General features: G+C 31.2%; 1 protein-coding gene across 1 annotated transcript in view; it reads right to left on the bottom strand.

Moving 5' to 3' along the window:
* Positions 1-10110, bottom strand: part of LOC129971406 (uncharacterized) — a 97156-nt gene extending 87046 nt beyond the window's left edge. The window contains exon 1 of the mRNA XM_056085162.1: positions 10033-10110. The gene's annotated coding sequence lies outside the window, so the exon portion shown is untranslated. The remainder of the gene's footprint in view (positions 1-10032) is intronic.
* Positions 10111-12849: the final 2739 nt, after the last annotated feature.

Below are 12849 nucleotides of genomic sequence, written 5' to 3'. Positions count from 1 at the left end.
GTTACTAACACGTGAGCAAAAATAATGCATCTATTGAAACACGGGAATTTCGAGGGCAAGAAAACAGAATACAGGTTCTTTCAAAAATGTTTACCCAAAAAGTCTTCTCAAATGTCAGTATGTTATTTAATCACTATGTTCATTGCCATTATGTCAGACTGCGTATACATGCAAAGTCATAACTCGGCTGGTAAGGGTTATTTGAACTGATTTGCACATAATGCGGTGTATAACATTGTTCTTCGTCAAAGATGAAAATCCTATCTTTCTCTCTTATCTCTCACCATGGACAAAATGCTGCAATGAAAATGCTTCGGGTCACAGATTGTAAGGACAGCATATACGCTTAGGTTATTATAGTTATTTGTCTGTCTGTTATTTTTCTTCGAGCATCAAATCTATGGTGTACCGTTACTTCTAAATTTAGGAGTGAGGCAAACAAAATATAATGTAGCATTGACGGGATTCTTTTAATTGTGGGTGTCAAAATTCATTTTTTATATCGAAATTAGAAAATTTTCATTAAAAATTTTTTATAAATGATATTAATATATTCAATGCTTTTGTTTTTGTTTGTTGTTAATAACTTTTATGATAAAACACTTATTTTATATCAGAACAAATAGCTGGAAAATTTGTTTTATAAAGATAAAAAAAATGATTAAAATAATTCTCTCACATTATTTTATCCAAAATATTTTAATACATTAAAGTATTTTAAATTTTGACTCAAAATGAAGAATATTTTCATGTAGAAACTTAGTTCTATTTAGAAAATCTGATTTTGTAAAAAAGAGTCAAAATTAATATTGGTTGTTAGGTAAAAAGTTAAAGTAACATTTAGATACTATTTTTAAAACAATTTTGAAATTACTATACAACAATTTTGAAAAAGGTTGACCGCCTATTTAAGTTTTACTAGGAAAAAACAAGGTATTTCTACAACAAAAAGAAAAAAGCAATAACGTTTCATTATAAGTTTGGCAATGGGTTGCAAAAGTTAGCGTTTATTCTTTCATCATTTGCATTTATTTATAAATTGCTTACGTATCTGGGAATTTAATCATCGGGTTGCAAATTTTCTCAATTTTGTAACATTAGAAATTTCTGACACTCTATTTAACTCGGTCGAAAATGAATTTCTTTAACCAGATTTAATGCTTGCTGCGTGATGGTTCAATAAATTCGTGTTTAGGTATCAAAATATATATAAAAAAGAATAGTGGAAATAAGATTGCATGCTTAGGTCAAACAAACAATTTTCAGAAAAAAATAGCTCCATGAAATCAACCTCTAGGATTAGTGTGTTTATTTTTATTTCAAATATTTCTGAAAAATCCACAATTTTTTAAGCAATTTTTTTGACAATCTTTTTGCTTATGAAATTTATGTATAATATATATATATACTCGTGGCCGATATAACTCTTGGCCGAAGAGAAGACACTTCTGAATTTTTAACTTCTATTTGTTCCATCCAGGGAGGCAGGATTTATGTTCCAGAATAAGTGGTAAGAAATACGTCAGTATACATCGCGACAAAACAGTGAAAGACGCTAAAATTATTCCCTCAGTGATTTTATAATGAGATTTTTAAAGTATTTCTTTGACGCGTGTAGATTTAGAATTGGGAAATTCAGGAATCTTTAAAAAAATGTGCTAAGCATTAAGGAGTTTTATCCCTTCTCTCGGAGCGTGAGATCTCGCTCATTTGAGCAGTTTTACAGAGAGCATGTAGGATTATTTTAATAAAAAAAGTAAAAAATAGATTAGGAAATAAGACAACACTTTAGAATGAAGTTAATATGGCCTTAAATTAAGATAAAAATTAGGAAATTAATTAAGACTTAAATTAGATTAAGAGAAATCACTACACACACACACACATATATATATATATGTGTGTGTGTGTGTGTGTGTGTAATGATTTCTCTTCTAATGACATATTATATATATATATATATATATATATATATATATATATATATATATATATATATATATATATATATATATATATATATATATATATATATATATATATATATATAAATTAAAGATTTAAAAATAGTTTCGATCATCTTAATCTGTTTCGCTTTAAGAAGTAAAGACGCCACTAGAATTATGATTTTTTTATCTAAATCTGATAAAAATTATATATTTCACCAATATTTCTTAATAAGATTTCATTTTCCGTTATATTTTTAATACGAAGATGTTCTATTAGTAAGTGATTAGAAAAGATACTTTTCAATGAATTTATACAAAAATATCTGCCATAATCTCAATATAAAGTTTTTCTGTACATCTTATACTGGAATATATTTCTGAAAATCAAAACGCTAAAACAGCCTCTAATTGTTAACTTAAATGCTAAATAATAAATCAAAAATACAATGATTTAGCATTATTAGTGATGATAGCAAATTCTGGTATAAAGCTGCTCATATTTATGTACCCTTTGAATCGTGTGAATACGATCACTCAAAAATAAATAGACGGCTTTGATAAATAAAATTTTTTGTGAGTGCCAAATTTGTAAATCTAAAAACACACCTAATGCAATAGAGGTAAACAGACGATGGAGGGTAAAGCATTCTCGTGAGATTATTTTAATAGCGTATGTGTATTATCTCACTACATCTTCTATCCATCAAGGACCATCAATAACACAAAATGCCCTAACCAGTCTACCTAAATCAAATCTTATAAATCAGCATTCATATTTCAGAAAACTTTCCCTTAAAAACAGAATCCAAACTGATAAGTAGTCGCAACGCAATAAAAAAAAGCAGAGAGAAAAGAAAAATGACACACGCGAAATACTTTATCTTGTAACTCCTTATCTCCGCCATTGCAAAACTCTTCATCCGAGTATGACTATTTCGGGGCTGATATCCAGGAGATTAAGGTTATCGATTTTTCGAGGAATTGTTTCAAAGCATTTTGACACGCGCTGATGATGGAGAAGGGATGAAGTTTAAAAATAATCAAGTAAGCTTTCGTAAAATTCAAATTTCAACAGAACACGGCAAAAGGCCTCGATGATAAATAAGCCACTTAAAATTCTTCAAATATGACAGAATCGCTTCTTTCTGATGCATTTAACACTCTGCAGATACAGAGTCGAGACTGGCGCAAATATTTAAACACCAGAAGGACGTGCTGACTGATGAAGTGTCTATGCACACGACCAACATTTTGCGTGCTAATAGAAAGGGCATTTGTAGCTAATTGGTCTTTCAATTTTGAGGCTATAAGAATAAAGAAAAATAATATTTCTTTTCCCAGCAAAAGAAAGATGAGAATAGATTCAATAGATTTTAAGTTTTAAATAATTTTTCTAAGGAAGAAAATGCTAGTAGACTCCCGAGTTTACGGCCTAATGTGGCGGAAGGGCCGGCCGAATAACAAAAACGCCGCATAGGCCAGAGTTCTTTGGTCACCAATACCAGAAGACAATGTTTTTATACCAAAACTGTCCTGTTATAATACGTATTTTCTCACTTCTTATTGAGTACAAAGCCTTCCATTTAATTCAAGCCACATAGAATGAGAACGCGGCCCACAGCGCAGTGAATCATAGAAGTAGTTGTCGGTAACGTTTCGAGTTAAAATAGAAGGCTCTGTACTGGTAATTCATACATTGCATTACATGCTTCAAAAATTTATTAGAGGGAAAAATAAGTTCAAAAATATAAATTGTTCACATTTTAACATAAATTCTGTAATCTTCATTGTGGTACATTTGAAAAAACATTAAGTATACCCCAAGAAAAATTTACGAATACTCTACGTACTGTGCAGTTATATTCAGTAACAACGGCAACCATTGAGGTCCGTTACACACTGACGAAACAATGAATAACGAGCAGAACGTTGCTCTTTCCGTGTCACAACTTGTATTTTGCACACGACATGGTTCGCAATAGACGCCCGTTTCCAATGCCTTGGCAATGTTGCCAATGCAACGCCTTGTCTTCCTCATTTAATTAGGATAAAAGAAAACTAGGCCGGATAGTTCCGAACCGGATACTCGGTTTTTACTTTATCAAGTATTTGCACCCCCGGGGGCACCTCGAAATGAGAATGAGATGCTTCCGGTATGGTGGTTGGATCTCGCCACCCTGGAGGATACACAAGTAGGTGGGAGATCTGACTCCCCCATCGATGACGGGACGTACTTCCTTCGGGGAGGGTTGCACCGTAGCCGGTGATGGCCATTGGGACTCAACCACAGTTCCCGCCAGTGTTGCTGTTGCGGCGGTCCGGTCATTCAGTTTTATGGTTTAAATCCATGTGCCTTCGTGGCGGGTCGGAGAGTCAGATGGCTGACTTATCAAGTATTTGCACTCATAATGTTAATGGTATTTAAAATAACCAAAAGGAAAGACAGCATTGATAGAAAATTTTTATTTAAATTTAGCACAAAACTAAAAAAAACCTCTCAAAACAACATGGTATAACATCACGATATTGTATGATAATATTTTGCGCGATACTGTGTACACTATTATGAATACTATGCGGTATCAAACATTATACAAGGCATCTGTGGTATTTATCACGTGCTAATGAAATCCTATATAAGCTGATACTTCTCGATTTTATTCTTACTATCGGTCTTTAGCAAACATACACTATAAAAAATCCGAATAAATAACAATTGAAGTAATGTTAAATGTTATTGCGGCTAAAAGCTTTTTTCTGACTTCTGAAAATAACTAAGAGTAGTAAAAAAACTAAGTAGAATATATTTTAAAATCATAAGATGTTTTGCGCCATTTTTTAACCCCAATAAAAGCAATTACGTATATTAAAAAAGTGCCATTTATCATACAAAATTAAATATGCGTATCTTGAACTTTTATTATCAAAAGATAAATTGATTCTAGCTTTTGAAAAATTCTGCAATCAAGAAAAATAAAGGTCGAGCCATTCAAAATTTTACTTTTATATAAATGGCAGTTCATTTTAAATAAATAGAACATGATTGTTCTTTTAAAACTGTCTGAAATTTCAATGAATCAAATAAAAATATATATGAGAAGGAAACAAAATAATTATAAATTCTAAAATTTAAAAGAATAAAACACAACACTTTCGCCAATAAATTATTTTCATAGTTATTTTTTGGTTTAAGTCATTCAAATGAGGTGATTGAACCAGAAACCAAATGAATAAAATCTCAATATTTTTACATTGCCTCTTTAATTCAGAAATCGAAATTACAATTGTTTTTCTTCAGTTATCGACAAATAATATATGTTTTTTCCTGATCTCGTTACTGGAGAGCTCACCGTCTGATTACTTTTTTTTTTTTTTTCGAACAACCGTCTGACACAAATAGAACGCAACCGCCATGGCCCGAGTTTTGCATATTGATATGGTCAGTGGCCAGATACCTTCCTCTTGCGACGGACTGGGTCAATATACCGGTCCTCTTCACTTTCTTTAAAAGCAGGAAATGACAGTAATGAAAAGCAAAAAGTTTTTGACTGATATGATATCCATGGGGTATTTTTGTTTAATGATGGTCATTTCATTTTCATTTAAAATAATTTTTTGATTCAAATAAATACTATTAGATTCTTTTTAGTTTTTTTCTATCATAGTTATGGAAGGCTAAACATTAATTGATTAACGGGAATTAAAAAGTATAACTAGCGAGAGTGGTTTCCCCGAAATTTTCCCTCATTCTGTCCAGTAAAAAGCTTATTTCCCTTCCTCCACATGAAATTGTGGACCTTGTTCAAAATTCTTTGCATGGCATTGGTGAACAATAGTTACGAAATATAGATTTTTCGCGCGAATCTCGGATTTTTACTTAATCTATCGTTTGAATAGGTATTTTAAACGTTTTTTGTTCAAACCGATTTAAACCAAAATTTGACTCGGAACAACAATTATCATCTCAAAATCATATAGTAAATTTCTTTGATTGAAGCCATTGCGTTTACATGCACTCGAAAATATAGACCAACAGACGGTCACTCGTTTGAAGAATTTTCTTCAAAATTTGATAAGTATCTATATTTTAGATTCTAAACCTGTGGTGCCGAATTTTATCTACCTAGATTTTTGCGTTTTACAACTACCAAGTTCACTTGTGCTCAAACAGCTAGACAGACAGACTTCCTGCGAATTGATTTCGCTCAAAATTCGATGGAAATCTAAAATTTCGTTGTAATTCCATATACCAAATTTCACCTGTCTAGATCAAAGCATTTTTGAGTTATCCTGTTCACAGACAGACAAGCAGATAAACCGACAAATATAATGCCAAAATTTTACACAGGTCAGAAATTATAGTCATATCAAAATATGTTTTTCAGACTCCAACAGGTCCAGAATGTGGATTTTCCTCAAAATTTCAAATATATCATCATGGTGAGCTTGAGAACTATGAGCGCTCGTGCCCCAGAGTAATTTGCCACTCCATCATAATTGCAGCTAAGAATTTGAGAGTTAATGACCCAAAGGAAATATTTACACATTAAAAGATTCTAGTTGTAAAATGCAGTAATTTATTCTCCGATTAAAATTTTAAAGTTTTGAGAATCGGTATCTTTTAAAAATGATTAATAATTTTATTATTGCGTATCAAAAGATACTCATGCCAAAACAATTCTTTAAAGCAATCATCACACATAATTAAATCACATTTTGTTGGAATCCAACGCACAATATTCTTTACTGCAGAGTTTTGTAGAAAGAACTAAATTTAATTCAGTATTCTGATTTTAGGTATAGCATGCAACTGTCGACCTCAACAAACTTTAAAACGCTTATAGTTTGGCATTTTCTCAATGATCGTTTATATTTGAATATTTTTTGAGTCGATATATTTCATGTAATTCTACAAAATCAGTGGTTGTTTAGTTATTAACCCTAAACACATTTTTGCTTTCCATATACATAAAATTACAATTAAATATTTGTTTATTCAAAATTTAAGTAAAAAACAGGGTAATAAATTTTAAGCGCCCTCTTGTATCAATGGCTTTCCTAAGCTCATTGAGTAAGAAGACCTTTTTTATAGCATTAAATCAGATATATGATGTAAACGCTATTCGCAAGAAAAATGCTAAATGCCAACGCAGACAAATCTATTTTCAACCCTCTATAGCATGATTTTTTTTTGATAAAATAAATCAGGGTGATATAATTTATGCCGTAGATAACAAGAAAAATGTTTTTAAAAAATCCTAGTATAAATATACAATATGGAATAATTAAAAACAGTATGGTGGAAATATCCATCATCATGCATATTTACATGTTAAGCTCAGTACAAAATCTTCAATGTCTCCCTCTTTTCTAAATTTCTCCACTCATTATCGATTTTATTAGCAAAACAATCTCCGGTTAGTCATAAAAAATATTTAAGAAATCACACGTTTCTTCCAACCACAACAAACAACGGAACGATAAATTCAAACCCGAGGTAATTATTGTGACATTTTATTTATTTATTTTTTTGTTCGCTAAATGTTATGATAGAAATTTCCATCAGCTTGCAAAGAGGGATTAAAACATAACAAACTATTTTATGTACAGAAACAATACACAATAATTTAATTAGCCGCCTACAGCGACTAGCTTTCCGCCCTTAATTTTGCTAGTTAACAAAGTCAACCAACTTTGATGAAATGCATCACATCACCGCATTAAAAGTAGTATTTTAAATTATATTAGCACAATAAATAAAAAGTATTCTGACTGGTTAGCAACGCATGCTAAATGGCGAGATTAGTTGGCGAAATCGGTCCAATTATTGAGGCTAGCCCCCATGTCATGGTTTTTATTTTACAGTAGCTCTAGAAAATGGAAAAGGAAATTGGGCAGGCAATCATTGTTAACGTATCTCAAAGTCATGAGTTTTTTGATAAAATAGAAGTTGGTAAAATAAGTACAGTGATTGAGAATGGCGCATTCTATCGGGATTTTTTTTTATCCATACAGAATGTAAAGAAATTTTGACATTTTATTCGGAAATGAGGGGGGAGGGTTAATGAGAGATAGGCTATTTTATTTAGAAGAAGATGATTTATTTGAAATGAGATTTCATATGAAATAAAAGATTACAAAATAGGGTCAGTGACTGGGGCAGGAGGATTGGTTCTTTTATTATTTAAAATATATATATATATTGACGAATAAAATTAGAGAAATTAGACCAATCGTTAAGTTAGGGTCTCTGCCCAATTTATTTTGAAATATCTCTTGAAACTTTAGGACAGATCTCTAATGATGACCTAACTAGAACTCAAGTACTTTCGTATGAATATTTCGGAATCGGTAATGGGTTAAAATTACGAAAAACTCTGGCGTGGTTTTTCCCAAAAGAGAATGTGTTGTTTTTGGAATTTGGAATTTTGGTGGATAAAGGAAGGCGACTCCTGAAAACATAACTAAAGATCATGAGTTTTCATAAACAAAAATTGACGAAATGAAGCAGTGGTTGAGGGGAAACTGGTTCACTGGTTTTTCATATAATTTCAAATATATATGGATAATCATTTTATATAAAATAATTACTACAATAAGAATTCCTCTTATGGTTTACAATATAATTTTTAAACAAAATTATAACCATTTTCACCAAACGATTTTATCTAACTACTTTTCAACGAACATCATTTGCACCAAACGATTTTAAATTTCTTATCTCCTTAAAAATAACAGACTGTATCCAAAAAAAAAAATTTTAATCGCCAAAAACTTATTTTTTCTAAAGATTTAAATAATTTTTAATATATTATACAATTTTAATTAAATATTGATGCAAAAGCAAACAAAAAAAAGTACAAGAAGAAGCAAAAGCAGTAGCAAATAAATAGAATATTTAAGATATTTTCATTCTTTAGAGATGACAACTCGGCTGATAAGATTATCTTTTAAATATACGGAAATGATGTTTTTAATTTTATAATTTATATGGAATTTACAATTTGAATCAATAAACATAATAATAAATTAAAATTATTCATGCAAAACAAGAAAAAATGTTAATATCCGATCATGCCACAGTATTTTTTGAATTAAACGTTTGTAACAAATGTAATAAACATTTTGTTACAATTATAATAAATAAAATATAATGCTTATAGATATTTTTTTACAAATGTAAAATGTTGCTATTAAAAATACAGAAATTACTCATGAAATATTATAAAAATATTCACAACGTGAAAGTATCATACATAATCAAAAAATTCACTGGATTAAAATATCAATTATCTTGTTTGTTCGAATATACTTTGTAGCAGTGTATTATTTAAGCTTTAAAGCATTTAAGTATTTATTGAGGTCTATAATGGAGCTCATTTCGCCTTCATAATATTTAATGAGACTGCAAATTTCTGGGGGCGAAGGGGAGGGATGTGATAATAATTTTTAAAATAGCTCCTTTAATCTGAAAATACCAAAACAGTATTCTTGTATCATTCTGATGATTAAAAAGCGAATATAAAACTTCTGATATTCTTCGGATTTTTATTCAAACCAAATTTGGTATTTCATTTAAAACTTTTCAATTAGTGTAATATGAAAATGTTTTTATGGTTTAAAAGAAAAGCAGCATGGTCACAAATCAGAAATATTAAGAAACGCAGAAGAAAAATATACGCAATGAAATTCAACCATCTATATAGAAAATTTCAGTATCAAACAAACTCTGTAATTTATTATTAAAAAAAAAGCAAACAGCTTATTCATCTCTTAAAATAAACTTAAGTATTTCCCGCCTTTATTATTTTTAGAAGCTCATTAGGAATGAAAAATATGCAGTGCATGATAACATGTAATTTCTGGCAAAATTTCATTCTATTTTAAGTAATAAATGAATAAAATTTGAAGTCATGTAAAATATTCTTCTTATTGTATGAGCTCTATCCAATTAAAAAAAAACGATGCTCACAATAAATTTTGACATTTTGGATAAATAAGATATTCAGCATTACTACATGCGATTCTAATAGAGAAGTTTACCAACTCTTATGAATGAACTGAATGGTTTTTTCTCACTCACCCCTTTGCGTCCAAACAAGCAGGCATTTTTTTTAGTATCCCATGCCGATTTACCTGAACTGCGAGGCGGAAAACTTTGAACGAAATTGAAGAGATTGCTATCATGCGTAACCAGCACGTTTCGAGGTTACCATAAATCAGAACGTAAATAACCGCCAAGCAAAGCGCCAAGAGCGGGAACTTTGTCAATGGCAAAAACCGAATCTTTATATTAAGTTAGTGCTTTTGGATGTCGGTTATGTTTTGTTGGTTATGGCATTCATATTTCAAAAGCACTTTTCTAAAATGGCTTTGTAGCAGCTATATCTTTATATCATTATCTTTGTTTCGCAAGTTTGTCCTTTTAAAATTGGTGATAAAAGTTGCTTGCTTTGGAATAAAAATATGTCGGCATGATATAGTTTCGTTTCATTTTAGTTTGAAAGATAATCTGCGTTAATCATTCCAGAAATATAATCCCTTTTAATAACCGATTCTTTATGAGCTGTACATAACTGCGCTACAGCTTCACCTATGTAAAACAGTGTTCTATCTGTCTGGTGATGATGTGCCCACGTTACCACGGAAAGGGGGTGCAGTAGCTTCTGAGGGAAATACCCCTGAGCACCCGAGGGTAGAAGTCTGACTTCTAGCTCATATGAAGATGAAACTCACACATTCGCTAGCACAACCCCTTTTTTCATGGGGGGGGGACATTCGCACACCTCACAGATAGAACACAGATGAAGAACAACCATGCCCGAACCGGGATTCGAACCCGGGACACCCAGATCACGGGGAAGATGCGCTATCCCTATGCAAGGACGCTGTCTGTCTGGTAGTTTGAATATAAGTTAACATGATAATTACAAAATAAAGAGAGCTAGACGGATAAAACTCGGTGCACAGATTTAATATCTTTAGTGTAGACATCTAAATAATTTTGAGCCAAATTCAAGAAGGGGTTGGTCTAAACTTGGAAAGCAGATAAACACGATAACTCAAAAACACAATGATTTAAATATATCAGATTTGGTATGTGATTGGACTGCAGTTATAATTCTGTGTCAACTTTTTGTTTCCATTGATAGGGAAAAATCCGTCTAAAACACAATTCGATTGTCGGATACTATTAACATCATGTCAGGGATTAATTGCCAAAAAATTCGCCAAGAATCACATAATAGATTCAGCAAAAATGCTTAATTCTACGACAAAGTTTAATATTTCGTTACTATTGTACGCCAATGGCTTGCAAGGCGTTCTCTGGGATAACACCTTTATTAGAGAGTATGCGAGGAATTTTTGAAAGACCATGCCACTGGTTTGTATACAATATGCGGTGTTTGGTACTTCATAATTCAATGAAGGAAACGGAATATATTCGTTATTATTTTCGATATTCGTCTTTCCACTGGCAATCTGATATTCTTTTGACAATCTTGGTGAAAATATTAGATAGCAAATTTCAATCATTTCAGTCGTTACATTTTCGAGTTATCGCATTCTCATACTCATAAAGATACAGACAGTGAGCCCTTTGAAGGATTAGATCCAAAAGTTGATACAGATCAATATTTCTAATCATAAATCTATATGTTTAATTTCAGCCAACTAGCGTTTGTGTTTTTGTGTGCAATTGCATTCACGTGAACATGGACGGACGAACAGACAGACATCACAGAGAGAGATTTCTTCCGAAATGGATAAAAACCTGCAAATCTGAAAAAGTTAGAGGGTAAAGACACAGATGAATATATTTAGAAAATAAACGAAAATCACGGTAATTATCTAAATCAATCATTGCACAAAAAATATATTGTAGGCTGCATGCATTGTAGGCATAAAAATATTTTGTATGTTAATTTTAGGAGTTAGGAAAATATTCTAAATCGTTCAAGGATGGGAGATAAAAAAGGACAGAAAAAATATTAATAAGCTATAAAATCTCTTGCTACATTTTTATAGCTTAAGAACAAAATAAAATGATAAGAGTGTATGAGATCCAATGATTCTTTAATGGAAGAAAAATTATCTCTTGAAACAATGAAATAGGTTCAATTTTAATTTCTACGATGAAAAGTATTATTGCAAATCACATTTAAAATATTTTAATTTTATTTTAAAAAAAAAGAAAGAATATAGATGGAAAAATAATGTTTAATTTATATAGATGGAAAAATAATGTTTAATATTTTAAGATGATTCGAAAATTATTTATGTTGCATAGGATAACATTTGTAGAAATCATCACCAAAAGTAAAAAGGAGCGATAAATGTGATCTCAGAATTAAAAACTTAAATCCGAGTATGTCTGAAGTAGGCCAAACTGCAGTATATCGCCAAATAGAGCGCAAGATAGCCAAATGTGAAAATTATGAACCCACTCTAGGAAGAGGATGCGCAGTCTCGTTGAATATTCAGTCGGCGTTTGTGACCAGCAATTGTTTACACGTACGCTGATGAAGAGCAGGGACCACGTGTTCCTCGAGAAAAGAACCTGCACCGTCTTCAATCAGTTAAGAAGTTCAACCGATCTGCTTAAACAAACAGAAAAAAAAAAATCTATTCAGGATTTTCAGCTGTTAGCGCGAAAGTGATAAATACAAGTATAAACATATTTCGGGTTTGTTTGTTTTTTTAATTTCAATTTGCAGTTAAAAATGCATGTGAATCATCAGTAAACTGATAACCATGTTCTGTTTTAACTCTTTGCCTATGGATGGAGTTTTCCCGGATGCATACCATATTTATATGGAAACATTTTTTTTTTTTTTATACTGGGGGGAAAATTATTCTCTAAGCGTATCTAACGTCGAAACCATTTCAGCGTTGATTG

The sequence above is a fragment of the Argiope bruennichi genome, chromosome 1 (genome assembly GCF_947563725.1).
Source record: "Argiope bruennichi chromosome 1, qqArgBrue1.1, whole genome shotgun sequence".
In the NCBI taxonomy this organism is placed as follows: domain Eukaryota; kingdom Metazoa; phylum Arthropoda; class Arachnida; order Araneae; family Araneidae; genus Argiope; species Argiope bruennichi.
The sequence above is the reverse complement of the archived record's forward strand: the minus strand, read 5'-3'. Positions and strand labels throughout refer to the sequence as shown.